The sequence below is a fragment of the Physeter macrocephalus genome, chromosome 12 (genome assembly GCF_002837175.3).
Source record: "Physeter macrocephalus isolate SW-GA chromosome 12, ASM283717v5, whole genome shotgun sequence".
Lineage (NCBI taxonomy): Eukaryota > Metazoa > Chordata > Mammalia > Artiodactyla > Physeteridae > Physeter > Physeter macrocephalus.
Genome location: NC_041225.1, coordinates 34,153,594 through 34,177,863, shown reverse-complemented (window position 1 = coordinate 34,177,863; position 24,270 = coordinate 34,153,594). Strand labels below are relative to the sequence as shown.

Sequence of the window (24,270 nt, the reverse complement as noted above, 5' to 3'; positions counted from 1 at the left end):
TGGATGCGTTGCTGCTGGTGCATGACGCTTGAGACAGAGGCTGAAGTTAAGTGGGGCTGGAGAGGTAGGTTGGCATGAGTTTATCAAGGGCCCTGTAAGCCACACAGCTTGCTCTGTCTCATCCAGGAAGCCACAGAAAGTTGTCAGCAAGGAGTAAGTAGTCAGATTTGCACTTTGGATGAATGACTCTGGTTGCAGTGGGGATAGCAGGTCAATACGCGTGGAAGCAGGTAGATAGATTGAGGTAATTCCAGGCAAGAAATAATGGTGACCTTGAATGAAATAGCAACCGTGGGGAATGAAGAGAAATGTATGGATTCAGGAGATAGGGTGTAAGACTGGTGAGCTTGATGGGATATGGGTGACGGAAGGAGGGGCAAGAAATCGCAGATGAGCCCTGGGTTGATAATTGGTGACTTGTTTCCTGGTTGTAATTCAAACTGAGATAAATTAGTAAAAGGGTTTTTTTTTTTTTTTTTTTTTTTTTTTTTTTTTTTGCGGGGGGTGGGGGAATGGGCATGGCAATGGAAATGAGTTTTGTTTTGAACAACTTGAATTTGAGGCTCCAGTGGGAGCCTGTATGGAAATGTGCAGCCGGCAGTGGACGTGCACATGGGGAGAGATCTGGCTGGAGCTGTAGATTTCAGGGCGTGAGTATATGGGTGTCAGTCAAACCCCTCTCCTGCCCCATTCAGTAAACTCATCGAGTATCCATAATAAGATATGACTGGATGGCTTCCACTGCACTTGACAATGAGTTATTATAACTAATAAATTATAAAATCCACATCAGTAGGGATGGGACAGGAAGCAGTAGGTTCAAGAGTAAATGGAAAGGGCTTCCCTGGTGGCGCAGTGGTGGAGAGCCCGCCTGCCGATGCAGGGGACGCGGGTTCGCGCCCCGGTCCGGGAGGATCCCACGTGCCGCGGAGCGGCTGGGCCCGTGAGCCATGGCCGCTGAGCCTGCGCGTCCGGAGCCTGTGCCCCGCAACGGGAGAGGCCACAACGGTGAGAGGCCCGCGTACCGCAAAAAAAAAAAAAAAAAAAAGAGTAAATGAAAGGTGAGGAAGTATGAGAGAGGAGGTCAGACAATTAATTTTCGAAGCTTGTATAAGAAGGAAAGGCGAGTTTGGATGGTGGGCTAAAGAGGGATTTGAATCAAGGGAGGTTATCTTTAAGATGTGTATTAGTTTCCTACGGCTGCTGTAACAAATCAGCACCAGCTTAGTGGCTTAACACAACACAGATTTATTCTCGTACAGTTTTGGAGATGACAAGTCCTAAAATCAAGGCATCTGCAGGGTTGCCTTCCTTACCGGGGAAGGATCTGGCTCCTGGCCTTTTGCAGCTTCTAGAGGTTGTCGGCGTCTCTTAGCTCGGGGTCTCCTCGTCGCACCACTGTGACCTCTGCAGCTGTCGTCACGTCTTCTGACTCTGACCCTCCTGCCTCCAGCTTATTAGGACCCTTGTGATGACATTTCGGTCCACCTGGACTCTCCAGGAAAATCTCTCCATCACAAGGTCCTTAATTTAATCAATCTGCAAAGTCCCTTTTGCTGTCTAAAGTAAGGTATTCACAGATTCTGGGCGGGGGCGTTGTTCTGTCAATCACAGGATGGGAGAGAAGTGAGCGTGTTTGAAGTTTGAGGGAAAGGAGACGGGAGAGAGAGAGAATGGGGGAGAGGGGGGATAGATAGATAGATATCGCAGAGAGAGGAGAGGAAATGATAGTAGTGGACATCAAGTGCAGGTGGAGAAAAGTTTGGAAAATTGGGAAAAATAAAGTAGTTATGGGAGTGGGTATGTTTGGGTTTACAGTTCGGGAGGCATGAGGTAGTAGGGCCATGAGAGGGGTTTATAGGGAACTTGAGGGGAGTGGTAAATGAGTGGAATAATTATTGAAGGAACTTGGGTTGGAGGTGAGTCAGGAGAAGCAAAGAGGTGTAAGGGAGGGGCTGAGGATCCAGCTGGCGTTGGCGAGATGATCTTGTAGTTGTTCCTACTCCAGGGTGTGCACTGTCCCCCAAGAGCACCGAGCCACTTGGGTGCAGAAATTCAGAAAGGCTGGAGCTCACCTGGCAGAGATGGCAGAAGCTCTCACCGGGATGGTCTGCTTTGTGTCAGCTTGGCTGGGCCTCGTGATTTCTCGACATTTGGTCAAACATTATTCCGGGGGTGTCCGTGAGGATGTTTCTGGATGAGGTTGACGTTTGAATAGGTAGGCTGAGTAAAGCACATCGTCCTCCCCGATGTCACTGGGCCTCGTCCAATCAGTTGAGGACCATTCTAGAACTAAAAGACCGAGTAAGAGGGAACTTCGCCTGCTCGACTGCTGGAGCTGAGACATGAGTCTTCTCCTGCCTCAGACTAGAACTGCGCCACTGGTTCTCCTGGGGCTCCAGTTTGCCCTGCAGACCTTGGGACTTGGCCTCCTTAATCACATGAGCTAATCTCTGGTAATCAATCTCTCTCTCTGTCTCTGTCTGTCTCCGTCTCTATATCATCTCTCTATCTCTGTCTCTATGTCTGTCTCTATCTCTATCTCTATATCCTATTGGCTCTGTTTCTCTGAAGACCACAGACTCACACAGACTTCAGATTGGGAGAGAAAGGAGGAGAGACCAGGAGGGTGTGGGAAAACGGAGGGATCCAGGACCTGGAGGTCTCTTCAAGGTCAAAGACAGATGTAAAGAGAATGAAGGCAGGAAAGATACGGAGGAATTGGAGGTGGTGGTCAGAAGGCAGGATAACGACGTTTAATATTTGTGAGATGCTTGGGCTCCACCTCCAGAGAGTCTAATTAGGTTGGAGTAGGGTGCAGCCAAGCAGCTTTCACAGACGGATGTGCAGAGCACCCAGGGTTGAGAACCTCCTTATGAGGAGTTACTGGTAACCAGTGTGACGTGGTCTGAGAGGGCTGACTCTCTGCCCATCATCTGTGATGCCCACCTGCTTCCACGGCGTCTCCCTGTATAGGAGCCCGTCAGTATCTGTCCTGTCTCTGTGTGTACTTGCTCCATTTTCCTCTGTGCAGTCACTTTCCCTGTAGCTCTGAGGAAGGTAGCTTCCTTCAACACTCTGCCGGAACTGTTGGCTGCCTTCTTCTTGTGAATGCAGGCATGGCTTCCCTTCTGTTCTTAGTTTCCCACCTCTTCTCTTTCAGTGTTGAATTCGCCGCTCTGTGGAGAAAGGAGGGGTGTTGTGAATGTCTTTTGCTAGCAAGACTCACTTCCTTATTGGAGCTGAAAACAGGGTCTGCTGTCAGGTAGAAATGTAGATACCATGCATCACACTATTAGAAATAAATCCTGCCATGGTTGGAGGTTGGGAGGCAGTGCTCTTTAATCCTTTTATGCCAAATATCACATGGGTTGCACCCACACACCCCAGTTTACAAGTCCTCGTAGAGTGATGAATGTACAATGGACCCTCAATAAATAGGTCTGTTCCTCCAATCAAGTGGCCAATAAGAGTTCCAAAGGACCTATTGAACTTGACTTTGAAAAGCATTAAAAATGATGAAATGCTTACCAGGTGCCAAGGACTAAGGCAGACCCTGTGTATACGTGACATCACCTCATTCTTTCAATAATGATGAAACAGAAAACAAGGCAATGATTTGAGCTCTTCAAGTTTTGGACAACACTCTCATACCTCTTAGTGCGTGAAAACTGTGTTATTAGAGGCAACAGTCAGTGGGTTTTCATTAGGACTTAACTCTCCCTTTGTTACTGTGGACTTGATTTTTCTGTGTATGATGCTTTGGTTCGTCCTTTAATTGTCAATATAAGATTAGCACCACCCTGCTGCCTCTCTCTCTCATCTTTCTTGTTAACTGTTTATACTCTGGCTATGACCAATTCTAAGTATTCTTGGCTAAGGTATTTTTTTTAAAAGTTTTTACTTTATTTAGGAGGATTTGGGAAGAAAGAGGGGATATTTTTAAAGTGTGGAGTGGCCAGACCTGGAAGCTGAATCTCATAATATCCTTAACACTTTGGAATAGAGAATCTTCTCCATTCTAGATCTTTCTCTATTGTGTAACACCGCATTCAAAATCTAGAGCTTTAGTGCCCCTTTCATACATCTCCTATTCAAAGATGTTAATTTATCCTTTGTCAAACATTGTAAATATTCCAGACCCCTGAGAACAGATCACTTTTCTAGCTGAGGGAAATTTATTCTGAGTTAGGAAGGGTTAAGCTTTTTTTCTTGGCATCTATCTGAATAAACAGTGTGGTTCTGTGGCATCTGAATTTTGCATTCAGATCAGCATTCTTAAGGAAGCAAGATGACCTGATTTTTATTTTCCCTTGTAAGCACGTTGTGATGAATCCACAAAATGCTTGCGCCCGTCCCCTGTGTCTGGTGGATAGCTTGCATGATGGTGTTATTTCCAGCAGGGTGGTAGTTTATGGGGAAGCATGGAAGGTTCGGGCAGGGAATAGACGGAATCAGAGAAAGCTTTAGGGAAAAAAATATCAGTGAGACTTAGAAGTAGCTGATTGGGGATGAGCCTCTAAGTCCATGGTTTTCCTCGATTATACTCTAGAGTGAAAGAGGCAGAGGAGAAGTAATCAGAAGAACAGGGAAGAAAGTCACCGGCAAACAATGCCTTGGGTGTCCTGAGACTGGGAAATTTGTTGATGGTATGAACGCATTGGCCGGAGGAAAGGCCATTGAGTCGGACCTTCAGGGGGACAAGGGAACTTGCAGAGATGGGAGAAGCTGGATGGCAAGAGTTAGGGAGATGGGTAAGATTGAAACAGTGAAGAGGAGAGGGGATGGGGGCCTGAACCTGACCCTGGGGAGGTAGAAGGGGATAGATTTAGGAATCCCAGGTACAACTTGGTACTATGATGCAGGGTCAAATTAGAAAAGAGGGTGAGCAAGTTTAGGGATCAAGACCCAGACCTCAAAGCTGCTTTACCTCCATGAGCCTCAGCTTTCAAATATGTAAAATGGGCACAAACATAGCCCCTTCCTAGAGTTCTGAGAATTAAATGAAGTGATGATACTGCATAAAGGCTTAGTCCAGAGCCAGGGGCCTGGGACAGAGCAGGATGGACATGCACACTGGTTCTGTCCTCTCCCCTGTCCTGGAGGAGGGGATTAACTTTGAAGCAAAGGAAGAGAGGAAGGGGGAAGGTCACAGAGGAGAAGGGTGGAGAAGAGGGGAATCAAGACAGCTCACGTCAGTGGCTCCTAAACGCAAGCCCGTTTTGATCTTTAATCCTAATATTTTTATTTGAAAATGGGCACAGCACTCTTACAGATGGGGAGGGGAGGAACGTCAAGGTCACCTGGCCAGCACTCTGCCTTCATCCAAGTGAGGTCGCTAAGCTGCATTTCATGAGGTTGGGCTTGTCCTGTGTCACACAGCCTGGGAGAGGAGAAGCCGGCCTGAGGCTGCCACCGAGAATTCTGAGTTCTTCCTATTGGTGTCTGGAGGAGGGGAGCCTCTGGGCTGGACCCCATCCGCCTGGCCCGGGACTCATGGCCTCCGGGTGGAGGAGTCCAGCAAATCCACACAGGATTTGGCATCTTCCCTTCCGCGTGCAACCACCCCACGACTTTTACAGCAAAATTTCTCCCTAAATCTGGCTAGAAGAAGAGGGAGTCCCCGACGGCCTTAATCTGAGCAGAAAAACAAACGTGTTAAAATGATTAGGCCTGTGGTTGGGAAGTACCGGACGCCGTTTCCCTCTCCGGTCCAGGGCGGGACGCCCTTAGGAAGGCGAGACCCACTTTTCTGGTGAGAACCCCTGATAGAAACATCTCCCTTTTCGCAGGTGACAGCATCCCAGGCTGTGCCAGGCCTGCAGCTGCTCCTGTGTGAATCTCGCTATGAGCCAAGTTTATGTTATACTGATTACGCTGGAAAACAAAATATTTTGTGTGATACCAACAAAAGCCATGGATACTTTTTTTCTTTTTTAAAAATTTTTATTGGAGTATAGTTGATTTACAATGTTGTATTAGTCTCTGCTGTACAGCAAAGTGAATCAGTTATACACATATATATAGCCACTCTTTTTAAAGAGTGGTCATTCCCCTACAGGTCATTACAGAGCACTGAGTAGAGTCCCCTGTGCTATACAGTAGGTCTTTATTAGTTATCTATTTTATATAGAGTCGTGTGTATATGTCACTCCCAATCTCCCAATTTACCCCTCCCCTCCCTTACCCCCGTTAACCATAAGTTTTGTTTTCTACAACTGTGACTCTACTTTTGTTTTGTAAATAAGTTCATTTGTACCCTTTTTTTAGATTCCACATATAAGTGATATCATATGATATTTGTCTTTCTCTGTCTGACTTCACTCAGTATGACAATCTCTAGGTTCATCCATGTTGCTGCAAAAAAAACCATGGATAATTTTTTTCTTTTAATGAGCCTTGATTTAAAGAGAGGTCTGTGCTTAATCATAGCCCATTCGCATCAATTATGTTGTAAGCAGAAGGTACCCAGTGGTGTCTGGAGTGCCAGGTTCTAGTTCTGGCTGGGCTCTGTCCCCATGTGACTCTGGATGGCTTTTTTCCCTTCCCTTACCCTCAAGTTCCCTGTTCGTAAAACCAGAGATTTGTTCTACATCTCCAAGGCCCTTCCCAGCTCTGCGTCCTGCTGTGTGCCACTGAGACTGTCAGCCCCCTCTTTCTCCGGGAGTTAGACACTCAGGAGAGCAAGCGGTGGCTCATTGGGAGCGCCTTCATGCTGTACCTTGTCTTCTTTTCCCCGCCCAGAACAACCTGCATGCCCCTACTCTACCTGGAATCCTCTTTTTCATTCTTTAAGACCTGGCTCAGGCCACACTACTTTCTTAAGCCCTTTTTGACCCTGGTGTGAGAGGTTGGGCATTTACTAGTTTGCTAGGGATGCTGTTACAAAGAACAGTGGTCCCTCGTTATCTGTGGGGCATTGGTTCCAGGATCCCCCAATACCAAAATCCACGGATGCTCAGGTCCTTATATAAAATGGTGTGGTATTTGCATATAACCTATGCACATCTTCCCGTATACTTTAAATCATCTCTAGATTACTTATGATACCTAATATAATATAAATGCTATGTAAATCGTTGCCAGTGCCTGGCAAATTCAAGTTTTGCTCTCTGGAACTTTCTAGATTTTTTTTTTTCCAAGGATTTTTGGTATGGGGTTGGTTGAATCCAAGGATTCAGAACCTACGGATCTGGAGGGCCGACTATACCACAAACTAAGTGGCTTAAACAACAGAAATTTATTGCTTCACAGTTCTGGAGGCCCAGACGCCAAGATTAAAGCATTGGCAGGCTTGGTTCCCTCTGTGATGGAGAATCTGTTCCATGCTCGCTCCTAGTTTCTGCTGGTTGGCTGGCAATCTTTGGCATCCTTGGCTTGTAGAAGCATCATCCCGATCTGTTTTCATCTTCACCTGGTGTCCTCCCCGTGGGTGTGTCTGTCGCCACATTTTCCCTTTTTATAAGGACACAAGTCACGTTGGATGTGGGACCCACCCTGTTCCAATGTGACCTCACCTTAACAACTACCACTCTATTTTCAAATAAGGTCACATTTGGAGGATCTGAGGATTAGGGCTTCAACATATGAATTTTGGGGGGATACAGTTCAACCCACGACAGGTACCCTTGTGCATGTTTCTGGACTCCCTCCTCTCCCAGCCCCATTAGGCTGTGGACCCGTCTCTCCCAGAGTGGCCAGAGCAGCAGACGTGGTTCAGCCGGAACCATGCGTCTGGACTGTGGGTCTAAGAAACAGTGGCCAAAGGGAGCAGCTATTGCAAAGCTCACATCTGCAACTGGTGGACCAGGAGAGCAGAGGGGCAGATCTTTGTGGGTGGGGCATCAGCTTGGAAGGTGGGAGGAGCTACAGAGGAGCGAGGTGTGGTCAGGGAAGAGAGGACCAGCCAAGACATGGGCAAGGTCACCCAGGTTAGTGCTGCATAATAAAGATGCTAATTCCTTCTGTCCTGGAGCCCTTTGCAGTTTACACACACCTGCAGTTTGACAAGTTCTTTCACATTAAATCCCTGGATGCGTGGGAGATGTCTCTTGCCTCGCTCTCTAAATTTGTGTAAATGGGCCCTGAGAAGCCAGTCCTTTGTTCATCTGTTTGTCTTCCTGGCCCCCCTTCCTCATCCCCTGGGTATGTAACTCCAGCCTCCAGCCCGGCCTCCCCTGAGGACTGGCCTGGCTGCCTTCCCTTTGTGTTGCCTCCTCTTTGTCTCTCTGATTTTATTTCAGAAAATTCCCATGGTACAGCCTAATGGCTGGGAGATTTTTCGGGGGCAGCTCCAGTGGTTGCCTCATGTGTGAAATTTCTTTGAAATCATGTTTTATTTTAAAAAATCATGTAGATTACTGAATTCTATTCCATTTTTCCAAATTTGTGCCAATGTGAAAATACTGTTTGAAACTGCTGAGCTTTGCTCTTGCAAAGAGGTGGGCCTTGCTTCTCCTGTGGCTTGCTGTACCCTTGCCCACCTGTTACACGCAGGTGGCCTGTGCGTGCCGGGTCCTGCCTTTTTTGCCTGTGACTTCAGTTTTCTTCCCACTTCTGATCTGGCTAAGCACCCTCATAAGTAAAGTCCTCCCCAGATTTTGGGCCCAGGCTCCCGGTACTGCTTCCCCTTGGCGGTCCCTGAGACCAGCCCCTCAGTTACACCGGTCCTGGACCCCAGGCCAGGGCCACACATGCCCTCCAGGGAGCACCCTGTCAGATGCCCCATCTTCATCCCTGGACTGAGTGTATCCCCAGCTGGGGCCACCCGGGCTGGGCCCCTGGGATGCTCCCCTCTGTCATGGGGGAGCCGTGAGCCACTCTTAAGCTGCAGTCCTCTGGTTCCTCCTTCCACACCCCCAAAGGAGCGCCTCTCTTCTCTCAGCCAAGAGGAAAAGGCAGAGTGGAGGCCTCCCTGCCACGTCTGCCCAGCCCAGTGCTTTCCATCTCCTCTGGGAGCCATGAAGAGTGTGGGCTTCGGTGTCTGAAGGACTTGGGTTCAAATCTCTCCTTTGTACGGGATCTTGGGCTAGTCTCTCAACTGTGAGGTTCCATTTCCTTCTTTGTAAAATGGGAATATTAATTTCAACCCCAGTTGAGAGAATTAAGTGGGAAAATGTGCAGCAAGGCACGTAACAGGGTACCCGGCACCGAGCAGGAACTCTGTGCGTTTTCCTCCTAATCTCCTTTCCCTCCCAGTTAGTCTGTTTCTCCCCTGTCGGGACAGGTGGTCCTTAGTCCCGTTTCCACAGTCTGCATGACCTCTCTCAAAGCCCCTCCCTTTGGAGGGGTGGGGCCGCTGATGGCCTGTTTTGCAGATGGGGAACCTGTGTCCAGAGGGGTGACTCTACCATGGCCAGCCTGGAGACCAGGCTTTCTCCAAGTCCTCCTCTGACTTAGCCTGGCTGGGCCATGGCCACATCTGGGAGGTGTGCGTTGACTGGAGGATGACCAGGACCAGAGGGAAAATTAGATCTCGTTGTCTTGGCCAAATTGACGTCTAAGATATGTTTTCTCCATCTTGCTCACCTCTCATAGGGCATCTGCCTTCCCTCCCGCTGTGTTTTCCTGTAGCCACGCACATGTGCCTAACTCTCACCAGAATCTTCTAGTCATTTATTTGTATCTTAAGATACTAATTTTTGTTTCATAATAATACTAACTTGCTTATTTGTTATCTTACATGAGTCTCTCTGTGTTTCCTCTTTACGTCTGAAAACATGCTTACAAGCTCCTTGGACTCAGGGACCCCATCTTCTGCTTTTCTTGTGTTTCTTTTCTTAGTGTCTAGCATATTGCTGAGCTCCCGGTAGGTCCTGGAAGTATTTTGTGTCTGCTTTTCAGTCCACAAAAGCAATAGTAGCTACCATCTATAAATTAGTTAGATGGTCCACCAAACAAAGCTCTATTATATCGTTTTATCTTCTTACCTACCATGGAAGGTAGTTATTATGGTAATAGGAAAACTGGAGTTCAGAGATACTCAGTGACTTTCCCAGGGTTCCACAGCTAGTAATTTTGAAGCAGGGTATGTGGGACTGCAGGACATGGATTGAGCCAGGCTTTAGATGCATAGCACAGTAGAGCGCATGCTTGGGTTCTTCAGAATTTAATCTTGCTGCTTGGAAAACTCACGGCTTAAGTTTGTCCTAGTCGAGGGACATAACTGGAGTGATAAATCTGATCTGTATCCTTAAGATGGTTGAGTCCGTCTTTGGTCTCAGACTGAAAGGCTCTTTAGGAAATCATTTCCTTATGTTAACTTTTTTTTTAAATGGAGTTTTTGGACTAAATACATATTTTCCATTTTTTTATTGCAGAGCACAGTATTTATCTCATAGAGAATTATGATAAACCCCCTGAATGTTTCATGTTTTTCACGATTCATATGGAACAAATTAAAAATAACTTTCCATGGTACAGATTGCCCCAGAGAACGGCTCAAAGACTCTTCCTTCCGCCTGTTTCCTCCAGCTTTTCGTCCGCCTCGAATTTCAGCACCTACAGTCTGAGAGAGGCTGGGGTGAAGAGGATCCCCGGGGAGCACCAGGTCCCTCATCCCGAGCAGAATGCATACCTGGAGACTTTGTTCGATGGGCCACCGGGTCCTGTGAAGGAGAGGTGTCACTTAAGATGATTTTTTGTTTATAGGCGTACACAATGGGGAAGACTGCTGATTTTTATTACTTTGTTCAGATTTTAAATATACTTTGTCAGTCACTTCAGTAAGTATTTTAAACAAGAAAAACGTAAGCCCCCAACATGAGCTTCCAGCAGTGTCCTCTGCTAGAACATGTTTGTAGAACACTTTTGACTTTATTGAATCTGCGAGTTTCTAGGATTTGGATTGTCACTGCTACACTCAACTCTACCGCAGTGTGACCCAGTTACAGGGCTAAGAAGTGGTTGAATGTGGATTTAAATTCATGTCTATTGGACTGGGAAGCACTGTTTGATTTCCATTCCACCACGTCGCTTCAGAAAAACTGGCTCTGCGTGGCAGCCCTGCCATCCTATACTGGTGACCTTAAGAAAATCACCATCTTTTCAGTAGAGTGAGGCAAAATAACCAGTTTCAGTGAGTTACTGGGAAGAGTAAATACACATGAAGCGCCTAGTTATTCGGTACATTTTGGTGAGAAGCCAAAATATTGGGACAGTGAACCTGCCGATCTTGCTCAGGGAAATCTGGGAGGGGTGGGATCAGAGCTGGCAACTTCCCATGTTTCTTCACATCCTTTTCCCTCCCGCCCCCTACAACCTAAACATACTCAAAAGGAGTGGGTCTGAATTTCTCCAAAAGGACAGTGGGCCGCATCAGCTCTGAGGACGTTTTTCCAACACTGAGCAGGGAGTTCAGGAGGAAGGCAATCCCTTTGCTAACCACGGAGAGCTGAGATGCCCCAGCCACTGGGTTTGTGGAGAAGACACTTCATTGAGGTCTCAGGGCTGGCTGTCCAGACATGGAGAGGGAACTGGGTCTTCTCTCTGTGATCTTCCTTGGCCCCAGTGGGCCAGAGAGAGTAGAGGCAATGGCAGGAAGTGCCAGGTAGGTACCAGTGTCTGTCGGTCCATCCTTCCGTCCATCCATCCATCCATCCACCCGTCTGTCCGTCCATCCATCCATTTATCCATCCATCCATCCACCACCCACCCACCCGCCTGTCCGTCCATCTATCCCTCCATCCACCAACCCACCCGTCCGTCCATACGTCTGTCCGTCCGTCCGTCCATCCATCCATCCATCCATCCATCTGTTCATCCATCCATTTGTGCTCCTTTCCACATATATTGAAACCTAATTCCATGTTAGCCAGTTGGGCTTAGGGCTGAGGGTACAGATGTAAATCTCAAAGGTCACTGTCCTCTAAGACCACTCTCAGCCTCTCTCTATCAAGTAATTCTGGTTAACTTTTTGATAGAATATTTCATTATCTGAAATTACGTTAGGTCTTTTTTTGCATGTCCCCTCTGCTGGACCAGTAGCTCCATTAGAGCAGGAACCTTGTTTGTCTTGCTGACAGGTATGCTCTCAGTGCCTCCCATGGTGTCTGGCAAATAATGATTAAACAAGCTGACTTCAGAGGGATTAATGGTGCTGACCGAGCACAGGGAGTTCAGGAACCACAACAAAAAAGTGGTAGGTTCACCCTGGGGAGGAGGTAATTACACTGGTGGCAACTCAGAGGGAAGCTACTTGTTTTGTAACTGTGACGGATTTTTTTTTTTAAGCAAAGTACAATTGACCAGCAACACTATGTTAGTTCCTGGTGCACAGCGTAATGATGTGATGTTTCTATACATTACAAAATGATCACCATGATAAGTCTGGTTAGCATACATACCCATACAAAGTTATTACAATATTATTCACTATATTTCCCATGCTGCACATTTCATACCCGTGACTCATTTGTTTTGCAACTTGAAGTTTGCACATCTTAATCTCCCTCACCTATTTCACTCATCCCCCGACTCCTCTCCCCTCTGGCAACCTCTGATTTGTTCTTTGTATCTATGACTCTGTTTCTGTTTTGTTATTTGTTCTTTTTTTTTTTTTAATTCCACATGTAAGTGAAATCATATGGTATTTGTTTTTCTCTGTGGGATTTATTTCACTTAGCATAATACCCTCTGGGCCCATCCGTATTGCTACAAATGGCAAGATTTAATTCCTTTTTATGGCTGAGTAATATTCCATTGTGTATATGGAATATATATATCACATCTTTGTCCATTCATCAATCAATGGACACTTAGGTTGCTTCCATATCTTGGCTATTGTAAATAATGCTGCAATGAACATAGGGGTACATGAACCTTCAAATTAGTGTTTTCATTTTCTTCAGAAAAATATCCCAAAGTGGAATTCCTGGATCATATGATAGTTCTGTTTTTGATTTTTTGAGGACCCTCCATACTGTTTTCCATAATGACTGCACCAATTTACATTCCCACCAACAATGAATGAGGGTTCCCTTTTCTCCATATCCTCACCAACACTTGTTATTTGTCGTCTTTCTGACAGTAGCCATTCTGACAGGTGTGAGGTGATAGCTCATGTGGTTTTTCATTTGCATTTCCCTGATGATTATTGGTCATCTGTATGTCTTCTTTGTAACAATGTCTATTCAGGTTCTCTGTCCATTTTTAAATTGGGTTGTTTGCTTTGTCAAGGTTGAGTTGTATGGGTTCTTTGTATATTTTGGATATTAATCCCTTATCAGATATATTGTTTGCAAATATCTTCTCCCATTCAGTAGACTGCCTTTTCATTTTGTCGATCATTTCCTTTTTAGTTTAATGTAGTCCCATTTGTTTACTTTTGATTTTGTTTCCCTTTCCTGAGCAGACAGATCCAAATATATATATATATATATATATATATATTGCTAAGACCAGTGCCAAAGAAGATACTGCCTATGTTTTCTTCTAGGAGTTTTATGGTTTCAGTTCTTACAACTGAGTCTTTAATCCATTTGAATTTATTTTTATATATGATGTGAGAAAGTAGTCCAGTTTGATTCTTTTGCATGTTGCTGCCCATTTATTGAAGAGGCTGTCTTTTCCCCATAGTATATTCTTGCCTTCTTTGTCATAGACTAACTGACCACATAAGTGTGGATTCATTTCTGGGCTCTCTATTCTCTTCCATCAATCTATGTGTCTTTTTGTTGCAGTACTATACTGTTTTGATGACTATAGCTTTGTAGTATAGTTTGAAATCAAGGCGTGTGATTCTTCCATCTTTGTTCTTTCTCAAGATTGTTTTCGCTATTTGGGGTCTTCTTCTGTGTTTTCTTACAAATTTTGGAATTATTTGTTCTAGCTCTGTGAAAAATGCCATTGGTATTTTGATAGGGATTGCACTGAATCTGTACATTGCCTTGGGTAGTATGGTCATTTTAACAATATTAATTTTCCCAATTCATGAGCATGCTGTATCTTTCTATTTGTTTGTGTCATCTTCAATTTCTTTCATCAGTGTCTGATAGTTTTCAGAGTACAGGTTTCTAATTGTCTTGGTTAGCTTTATTCCTAGGTATTTTATTCTTTTTGATGCAATTGTAAGCGGGATTGTTTTCTTAATTATTCTTTCTGAGAGTTCACTGTTAATGAACAGAAATGCAACAGATTTCTGTATATTAACAAAAATATGGAACACTTCACAAATTTGCATGTCATCCTTGCACAGGGGCCATGCTAATCTTCTCTGTATCATTCCTATTTTAGTATATGTGCGGCCGAAGTGAGCATTGTAATAGATTTTTTTTACCCTTCGTCATCCACAAACTTTTCCCTGTAACTGTGGAGGGCCCTCCCACCTGGCTTTTGGCTTGGCCATGTGATTTGCTTTGACCCCTGGGGTTTAGCAAATGGGATGCAGACTGAAGCTTCAAAAGCCCTCACTCAGGTGGGTTTACTGGTCTTGCCCTCCTGTCCTCACCACAAGAATGTGCCTGGGCTAGTCTGCTTTGGGCTGAAAGATAAGCAGAGCAGAACACAGTTTCCTTGGAGATTCTAACCAAGGCCTTCCAGGACCAGCTGACATCTGGCCAACCCAGGCCATGTGAGTGAGGCCAGGTAACGTAACTGAGCATAGCTCATGCTCCCGAACCCCACAGACTGTGCACTGACTTTGTTGTTGCATGCCACTGCAGTTTTGTGGGTACAGTAAGTCCCCTACATACGAATGAGTTCTGTTCCCAGAGTGCGTTCATAAGTCCAGTTTGCTCATAAGTCCAACAAAGTTAGCCTAGGTACCCAACTAACACAATCAGCTACTGTACTGTAATACGGTACTGTACTGCAATAGGTTTATAATACTTTTTACACAAATAATACATAAAAAACAAACAGAAAAAATAAAGAATACATTTTTAATCTTACAGTACAGTACCTTGACAAGTACAGTATAGTACCAGCTGCATCACCACTGCTTTTACGCTTACTTCTGGACATCCTGGGCTTGAAATCAAGATAACGTACTACTGTACCCTATATAGTACTGTACAGTAAACTACACAAAAGCACAAGGGCATGTAGAGGATGCACACATGTGACAGTGTATGCCAGATACGTGAACTAACTTACATGATTGGGTATGCGAATGCACGTTCGCATCTTTGAAAATTTGAAACTTGAAGGATCGTATGTAGGGGACTTACTGGACTTGCTATCTAGCATTAATGCAGCGATAGATAACATACAGGAACTTTATAAGGGGGTCAATGTGCACACTTTCCACTGGCCTTAGTTAGAATGGTAATAATTGTGATAGTAGTGCTAATTATTCATTACTAGGTTTTGGATACCTACAGACTTTTCTAGGAACTATGTTCTATGTTTTATTTCTAATTCTCACAATCAACTTACCAGGTTGGCAAAACGATAAGACCATCACCACTTCTGCTACTTACTGAGCTGTGCACACCAGTGACTGAGGCCACAGGGAGTGGGCTCAGATGGCCTGGGTTCAAATTCCAGCTTCACCTCCCTTCTCGTTTTGTGACTTTGGGCAACAAAGAGGTTATACTTATCCTCTCTGTACTTTCGTTTCCAAGTATGGGGATCATAATAATATCCATCTCCTAGAACTGTTAGGAGGAATGAATAAGGTGACACACAGAGTGCTTAAAGCAATGCCCGGCGCACCACACTCGTGAACGTCACTGTCATCGTTTTTATTAGATGAAAGCCCTGGGCTGCGCGTTTTATATACATGCCCTCACCTTATTCTCACAAAAACCCGGAGAAAGGTCTTCTGATCTCCATCTTATTGAAGAGGAAGCTGCAGGTAGAGGGGTTAGGACCAGACCATCCAGCTGAGAGGTGCTGAGTAAACCGGGATCAAATCCAAAGGCCAGGCTGGTTCCCCAGGCCGCTCCCCCTCATTGGTCCCAGCTGGTTTCTATTCCATGTGCTTGGGAAGGATGGCCAAGCTGTCCCAGGAGCTGTCCCAGGCTGACATGGGCTCCGTGAGGCTCTGCGGGGGCTGCTTTCTCCCGTCTCCCTCTACAGGAGGCCCCAGCGAAGCATATGGGAGGTGTGGGATGCAGTGTAAACCTCTGTCCGTGCCTGGAGGAGAGACCCTTGCACGGCGCTCCTGTCCACCTCTGCCCGACTCATCATGAGATCTGGACTCTCTGCTTCTTGTCTGTGTCCGTTTCCCAGTGCTCTGCAATGAGCGTCACCTCCGTCACTGCCTTCCCCCGTGGCAGCCCTGGGACTCAGAACAGTGTGTGACTGATGTCCCTCTGGGCTCCAATGCGCTGTCCCGTCCTCTGCAGACCGAGCCTCGCTGGTGCAGGGCACTGTCCAGACCTGGGGGGCCCAGAGGGAACCTGATGGGTGGGCTCGGCCACCCAGCCCTGCAGCAGCCTCCCGCCACCTGCTCGGAGCACGTGTCTCCCCGCAGTGTCTCCCCCTGCTTCCGCTGCATCCTCAGGGCTCACCAGCTCTCCCCGACCCAGCACTGGTCACCTGGAAACGCCGCTGTGCACATTCCTCCAGACATGGGGCTGTGCAGCCAGCCAAGTGTGCTTCTAGTGTTTACTGTTCTGTTTTCTTTTGTATAATCCCAGAACAATTTCTGAATAAATGTGTGCCAACATTTTTACATTGAGGGATGGGATAAGTATGGGGGGCTTTTGACTTCTGACTTTGCACCTTTGTTTTCCAATCAGTTGTCTTCCTTATGGGAATGAGACCCCTGGAAGACAAGGACTAACTCCAATTGCTCTCTGGGTCCTCAGACCCACCCTCGCATAGGGAAGCGCTCAGAAAGGTTTGCTGAATGAATGCGTGAATGAGAGAATGTCTGCAAACAGAGCTTTTCCTTTATTCTTTGTGACCAAGACCCTCCTGGTACTTCTTCTCCAGTGAACAAGTCTCTGAATTTTCCCCGTGAGCTTGAGTCTCTGCCGAGGTAAGTTGTCTGGCAACATCTCACCCTGGATTCGACTTTTCGCCACCAGAATTCCCTGTTCTGCTACACATCCTGCTCTGCGCGCTCCTGGACCCCCATCCCTTGGCCTCAGCATGCGGTAATGGTCTGGTCCTCCCTGGCAGGGCACAAGGAGGGCTGGTACACCCCTTCTAGGAAGAAGAACAAAGCAGCAGAGTTTTAGGCTATGCCCCATGGCCTTCCATGACACCTTGCCTGCAGCCATGAAAGCCACGAGTTCTCAGAATCCTACGTCTGTGACTCTCCCATCCTGTCCCTTGCTGGCTGCAGCTCTAGGACCTTCCAATGCGAAGGCCTGTAGGTGCATCTTCAGAGGCAACAGAGAGCAGAGCAGGCCTGGAAGGAGACATCCCTCGGGGCGCATTGCAGATTGAGGCCTCCCGGGGCCTGGGGCTGAGAAGAAACCAAGGGTGTGAGAACCAGTTTAGGCCTGAGAGAGGACCCTGGGGCGGGGCAGGGAGGGGGCCGTCTCAACCACATTTCCTGGAATCAGAATGTACTCTCCTCACCCTCCCGTCCTTACCCTTGTCTCTAGAAAGAAATCCAGAGGCACGGCCTAGATTCCATCCTCCCGCGCATGAGCTGCTCCCCTCTCTCCAAGGGTTTGCTCAGGGGGATGACTGTTGTGCTGCAGTAGTGGCCCCTGGCAGCTCTCCAGCCTCTGGGAACTTTTGTTCCCTCATCCATCCACCTGTGGGCTTGGTCTGGGCTGTGAGGAATGATATGTGCGGGGGCCCATACAGTGGGGTTTAGGTCTTTGTTTCCAAGCAGGCCATAATCACTGCAGAGCCATGGGCAATGAAGGCACGGAGAAGAGAGAATGGACTCCTGATGTTGTACAGAATGTTCTCGGGGGAGACTTAAAACTCGCAGGAGATGTTGGGGGTTGGGCCACTATCCACAGCAACAGTATTACCACTCTGATGTGTGGTTGACCTGGATGGTGGGGGTCCCTGGGGCAGCCCAGGTGGACTTGAGCACAGAAGATAGAGACACAGGTGGACGATCCTGCTCTTCTCAGTTGAGGTGGAGCTCAGAGAAGAGGAGGGACCTGGCAGCCCTCCGCCATGGGAGGATATAGAAGATAATTTCTGTCTGATACTTTGCGGACTCCAAATGCCCCTGGGAGTGCCTAGAAGAGCCATAATTGCCTGATGAATTAGCGAACCTCTTAGACCTGGAGGATGACGGGCTTCCCTCTCTTAATGTTGGTTTGGAGCAAGGACTTTCTTTAAAGAGTTTAGAAAATTGCACCAGTAAGTCTTTGCTTTCATGACCACGGTAAAACTACTCTGCATAACCTGGTTTTATCTAGCCTAGGGTTTTAGAACTTTTGGAAATCACAGATTCTCTGTACATGCGAACCTTCAAGTTGCGAGCTTTCAAAGATGCGAATGTGCGTTCCATCAACATCAGGCGTGAGTGAGATGGCAGCTTGCCCTCCGTCTCCTATTGCTGACGACCCTTCAGCTCTACCACCTCCCACCTCCCTCCCTCCTGCAGTCAGTGACTCTTCTTGCCTGTTCACTTGATTCCAGCCCCTGGATGTCAGCTGTGGTGCTGTACTACTGTACTTTTCAAGGTACTGTTCTGTAAGATTAAAAATGTTTTCTTGATTTTTTGTGTTTGTTTTTTATGTATTAGTTGTGTGCAAAATATTATAAACCTATTACAGTACAGTACTATAAAGCCATTCGGGTACCTAGGCTAACTTTGTTGGACTTATGAACAAATTGGACTTCAGAACGTGCTCTCGGAACGGAGCTCGTTCGTATGTAGGGGACTTGCTGTAATTTAAAAAAGGAAGGACAAAAATATTGATTCAGATGACCTTATGTTAATTAACAAAATTTGTGTAGTATTTGTGTGGTAACCAAGGTAGTTCTGGCATTTCAACTTCATTTAGTATAGGCCACCTTTAGTCCATGTTTCAGCCAACCAATGAACGGAACAAAGTCCTTTCTAGCCTTCCCAGACTATAACATTAAACCTGGAATCTCTGTGGATAGGGGTTCCCTATCCACAATTCAGCCTGATCCAACTTTATGTTCTTTCCACCATTATCCCACTTTCTTCATATTTGTTCCCACACCAACCCCAAAATTCTGTCTGGATACACTGGAAAAAGTTATAATTACTAATGTAGTAGATGGAGAATGGTGTATATGAGGGCTCTAAGTCTTCCTTCCTTTCTGTATTTCTTTATTTTGCTCATAGGAAAGCAAATTTAATAAACCATAGCTAGAGCTGCAGTTAAGTTCATGGCATAGCTGGTGTTTATTGTGTTTGGAAAAAAGTGCTGATTTTGACTGGGGATTAGGGAACCACTTGGAGATGGAAGATGAAACTGGAACTCACTCCAGGGATAATATCTTCATGCACCCTTACTTCAAACAATAATAATTTCACAACATACGCCTAAAACCTAACCTGCTTTGCAAAAGGGGAAACCATGTAGGGTAATGTTAAAGCATGAGTTTCCACAGCAAGTCTATGTTCAAATTCAAGTATTAGCGGTATGATATCATCTGGAAATTGTGATTTTTGTAGTATATCTATGTATTAGTTTGCTAGGGCAGCCAAAACAAAATGCTGCCAGCTGCCTTTGCCCCATGTCTTGTTCCCCAGTCATGGCTGGTATCTCCTTTCATCTTGAGGAATCCATAACTCCATTGCCACGCTGGCTGCCTGATCTCAGCACCAGCAGTGGGCTTTCTCAGGTTGGCTGCATGCTCAGCATTTTGAAGTGGTTTTTGTGAGCTTTCATCAGAGCCCATCATAAAAATTGCTGCAACACCTTTCCTGGTAACATATGTTATTGGGATGTCAGAATGATCACACGTCTCACACTTGCTGTATTTTTTTAAAAAAAACTTTAAAAAATAAATATTCATCCATTGTGAATAAACAACGCCCGCCTCCCTTGCTTCCTTTCCAGGCTCACCTGCTCTGCCGTCGCGCAGCTTGGTCGTATCTCTTCCGCTTTATGTCCAGAGCCTCCTCCGAGGTCTCCTCATCTCTCATCTATCTCCATCCTGTCCATTTTCCTCTCCACAGCCAGAATGACCTTTCCAGAACACAGATCCGTCTATGTCACCTTTCTACTTGAAACGGAATCCAATCCCCTCTGTCCTCAGGGACAGTTCTGAAATCCCTCACATGGTTTCCCAGGCTTTCAAGCTTCCTCACTCAGCTGTCACTTGCCCCTTCTCCACTCACTTTGTACATTCTAGCCTCACCAAGCAGTGAGCTGGCCACTCGACATCATGATCTTTCAGGATGCTTTTCTGTGCCTTCCCCCATGGTTGTTTTCTCGGCTTGATGGTTCTCAACTCCCACCCTGTCTCTTGTTCAGATTTTTCTCTCCTATATGAATTGGTTCTAATAGCACGTCTTCTGTTGAAGCTTTCCTTGATCTAGTAGATATAGTCAACCTTTCTTTCATGTAATTTTTGTGCATACCTGCACTAGGGATGACCCTCTCTTTTACTGTTTACACATTTGTCTCTTTGAAGGCAGGGAGCACTCTTTCCTCTTTATATGCCATAATGTCAAAGTTTGTATTTTGATGAACTGGTCACTGTTTGTTAATTTCATTTGTATTTATTGTATTTTGGCCATCTACAGCACAGTACAAGCAATGCTCTCCAGCAGAACTTTCGGAGGGGATGGATAGATTCCGTATTTGCTCTGTCCAATATGGTAGTGACTGGCTACGCTTAATTGTGGCTATTTAAATTTAATTTTTAATTAATCGAAACCCAATCAAATTGACAATTCAATTCCTTAGTTGTAGTAGCCACATTTCAGGCGACCATTAACCACCTGCCACTAGCAACTACCATATTGCATGGAGCAAGTGCACTTAAGCAAGAAAGTGGGAGATTACTTAAAGGTTTCAAATTCTTCCTGTGATAGTATTACCCCTACTCATTTGATTAACAAATATTTTATCCGTGAATACTGCAAAAGGGAGACTTTAATTTCTATCTCTTTTTTTGTAAAGAAATATGTAATTAGTATGCGTGGATTAATGTGGTTTAAGAGTGCTTAGATTTGAAGCAGCAGTCTTTAAAATTATTAAGTAAATATTCCTAGAGGCAGAAGGATGAGCTCCGTCATGAATGGAAGTCTTATATAAATCTGTACTCAGTGAGATTCACCCAATTTTCAGAGTTTAACTTTCAAGGCATGTTTACAGTTCACCAGTTCCGTGAAGCATGTTTCTGAAAAAATGTGTTTACATGGAGACACTCTTCCAACAAATATAACAAATTAACAGGCTCTGCACGTAGCTTGGCTGTAATTATTCGCCTTTTTGACGTCTTCCTTTATTTATGTAATATGTAATAAATCTGGAACATACTCATTGGATGGCACATTGTTTTATATCAAATGTAAATGTTAGGTTTTATTACCATTTACCATAGTTCCTGTTGAACATTACAATTAACTTCATGATGTTTTGGTTTTCATCATCATTAATATTTCACTCATTTTCCACTTGACATACATTTATTTAACACCTACTGAAGCCTTCTATCTTGTGGTGTGTGCTGGGGAGAAAGATGAATCAGATACTGACTGGGTCGTCTAGGGTCCACAGGCTGGAGGGAGAAACAGACAGACAAACACAGGCCACAAAATGTGGCTTCTCTGTGACTGAATTTGTATGGGAGCATTGAGGAGGGAGCCATGTCTTTTCTTTGGAAGCTGGGGAAATCTTCATGAAGAAAATACCACTTGAAAAGACCGTGGGGCATTAGTTCACCAGCAGGGGTAGTACCTTGCAAAATGAAGGGTCAACAGGAAAGAAACTGAGGCCTGCAAATGTGTGGTATGTGGTAGAAGAGTCAGGATTTGGTGAGGCTGAGGCGTGGGTGCCGGAGCACTGGGAATGGGTTGGTGGAAAAGAAGGGTGGAAAGTTACTGAGAGTCAAATCTGAGGATGACTATTAGATATGTTTTGAAAATAGTTTGACTTTTGGCTAAGAAATCCTTGCTATGAATTTTAAGAACATTTTAAAATAATTTTAAACAGTGTAACTGAAGGACCGTAGACTTCAGAGTTGGCGAGACCTAGGGCTGGATCCATACTCAGCTGTTTATTTATGTAAAATTATGCTAGTTTCTTAACCTCTCACATGTGAACTGTTGACTGTCTCAGTTTTCTCACATGTGAACTGTTGACTGTCTCCTCTATCTGGAATGCTCTTTCTCTACATAGCTGCATGACTAATGCCTTCACCTCCTTAAATATTCCTGCTATGGTCTGAATGTTTGTGTCTCTCCAAAACTCATACATTGAAATCCTAACCCCCAAAGCTGGTGGTATTAGGAGGTAGGGCTTTTGGGAGTTTCTACCCTCGTGTATGGGATTAGTATCTTTATAAAAGAAGCTCCGGAGAGATCCCTAGCCCCTTCTGCCATGTGAGGACGGAACCAGGAAGAAGACCCTCATGAGAATGTGACCACACTGTGCCTTGATCTTGGAGTTCTAGCCTCTAGAACTGTAAGAAACAAATTTCTGTTGCATAAGCCACTGAGTCTGTGGTATTTTGTCATAGCAGCCAGAACAGACTAAGACCACTCTCAGCGAGGGCTACCCTCGCTCCCTGTTTAGAAATGCAGCCTGCCCGTATCAATCATTTTTGACCTCTCTAATCCTCCTCTGCCTTTTTCTTTACTCCTCAGAGCACTTGATTACCTTTTAATGTACTATACATTTGCTTATTTATCATGTCGATGGTTTATCATCTTCCCCAACCCAGTTAGAATGTAGGCTCCATATTTTTCAAATATGGTGACAGCCAGGGACCTCCTTTTTAAAATCACCATTTATTGGGTAGTTAATAACACCCCCTCCCCATTTGCGTTCATCTTTCAAGCTTCTAGATACAGGCCTGTGTCTATGGTCTCTATTCCATTCCACTTGTCCATCTGTTCCAGCACCTCCTAATTTAATTGGTGTAGTTTTATAACGAGCCTCAATCTGGTAAGGGTAGTAACCCACTACTCCCAAACTTATCGATTTTCTTCACAATGGGTTCAGCTATTCCCAGTGCTTTGCTCTTTGTGACAGGAGTTTCCAAGACCACCCTCAGCCTTGATGATTTGCTAGGAGGACTCACAGGACTCAGAATGTTGTACTCAGAGCCACAGGTCATTGCAGCAAAAGGCTGCAGATCAAAATCATCGGACGGAAAAGGGACATGGGGCAAAGTGTAGGAGAAATGAGGTGCAAGCTTCCAGCGGAGTCACATGGGGACACACAGTCCCCCCAGCAACAATGTGTGACATTGCGTGTGTGTGTGTCACGACCTGAGGAGCACACCTGAATCTAGTGCAGGGCTTTTACTGGGGGTCTGTCCGGTAGACACGCAGCAACCCGCATGACTGACCTCGGCTCCTGGGATTTCAGATCCTCTGAGCACCGCCCTCTAGCTCTGAGAGAAAAAGTTGTTCATCATAAATCACGTTCTCAGGATGATTTTATCAGGCCAGAGTAGTACAGCATGACCCATGGCCTCAAGCACACAAAAGCACTCTAATCAGGCAGAATATGCCAAGGACTTAGGGGTATTTCCCAGGAGCTGGCTAACCAGTCCGGAAGAGAAGGCTTTCTTTGGGATGTGCAGGGTTTGAGCAACCTGTGTGAACCTGTGTGAACACAGCTGCTGTGTTAACCCTTTCCTGCCCACTCTTCCTTTTGGATTTTAGGGTTAGCTTATCAAGTTCTACAAAAACAGAAGAAAATAAAACAACCCCCAGCGCCCCCCCCCACAAAACCCCCCAAAACCTTGTTGAAATTCATGTGTTAAACGTACAGATTAATTTGAGGCAAATGCCTTCTTTATGATGGTGATCTTTATAATAAGCATGGTAGAGATCTCCATTTATAAAGGTCTTCTTTTATGTCCTTGCACTTAGTTTTACAATTTGTCTTGATAAAAATCCTGTACATCTTTTGCTGGATTTTTCTGAGCTCTTTTACGGATTTGTTGCACTTGTTCATGCCTCCCTCTTATCCCCATTTGAGATGGGGATAATGTCCCCATCTCAAACTTTTTTAATGAGTCACGTTGACAAAGTCCCTTTTGTCATAAAAGGTAACATTCAGAGGTTCTGGGGAATAGGAAGCGGGCATCTTGGGGGGCAGCGTTTTTCAGCCTATTTTCCCAGACAACGGCATTGTTTGTAAACAGGTATAGGGTTTTTTTTTTTTTTTTTTTTTTTTTTTTTTTTTGCCCCCCCAGGCAGCACGGGGGGTTTTAATTCCCCAACCAAGGGCCGGGCGCGCCCCG

General features: G+C 45.5%; 1 long non-coding RNA gene and 1 other non-coding gene across 2 annotated transcripts in view; one reads left to right on the top strand and one right to left on the bottom strand.

The window, feature by feature from the left end:
* The window catches only part of LOC114487297 (uncharacterized), a 57,647-nt gene that overhangs the window by 5,973 nt on the left and 27,404 nt on the right, over positions 1-24,270 (top strand). The gene's annotated exons all lie outside the window — the stretch shown is intronic.
* On the bottom strand, positions 14,150-14,256 carry LOC112063666 (U6 spliceosomal RNA). The gene has a single exon (XR_002891108.1). It is a non-coding gene; the product is annotated as a U6 spliceosomal RNA (small nuclear RNA).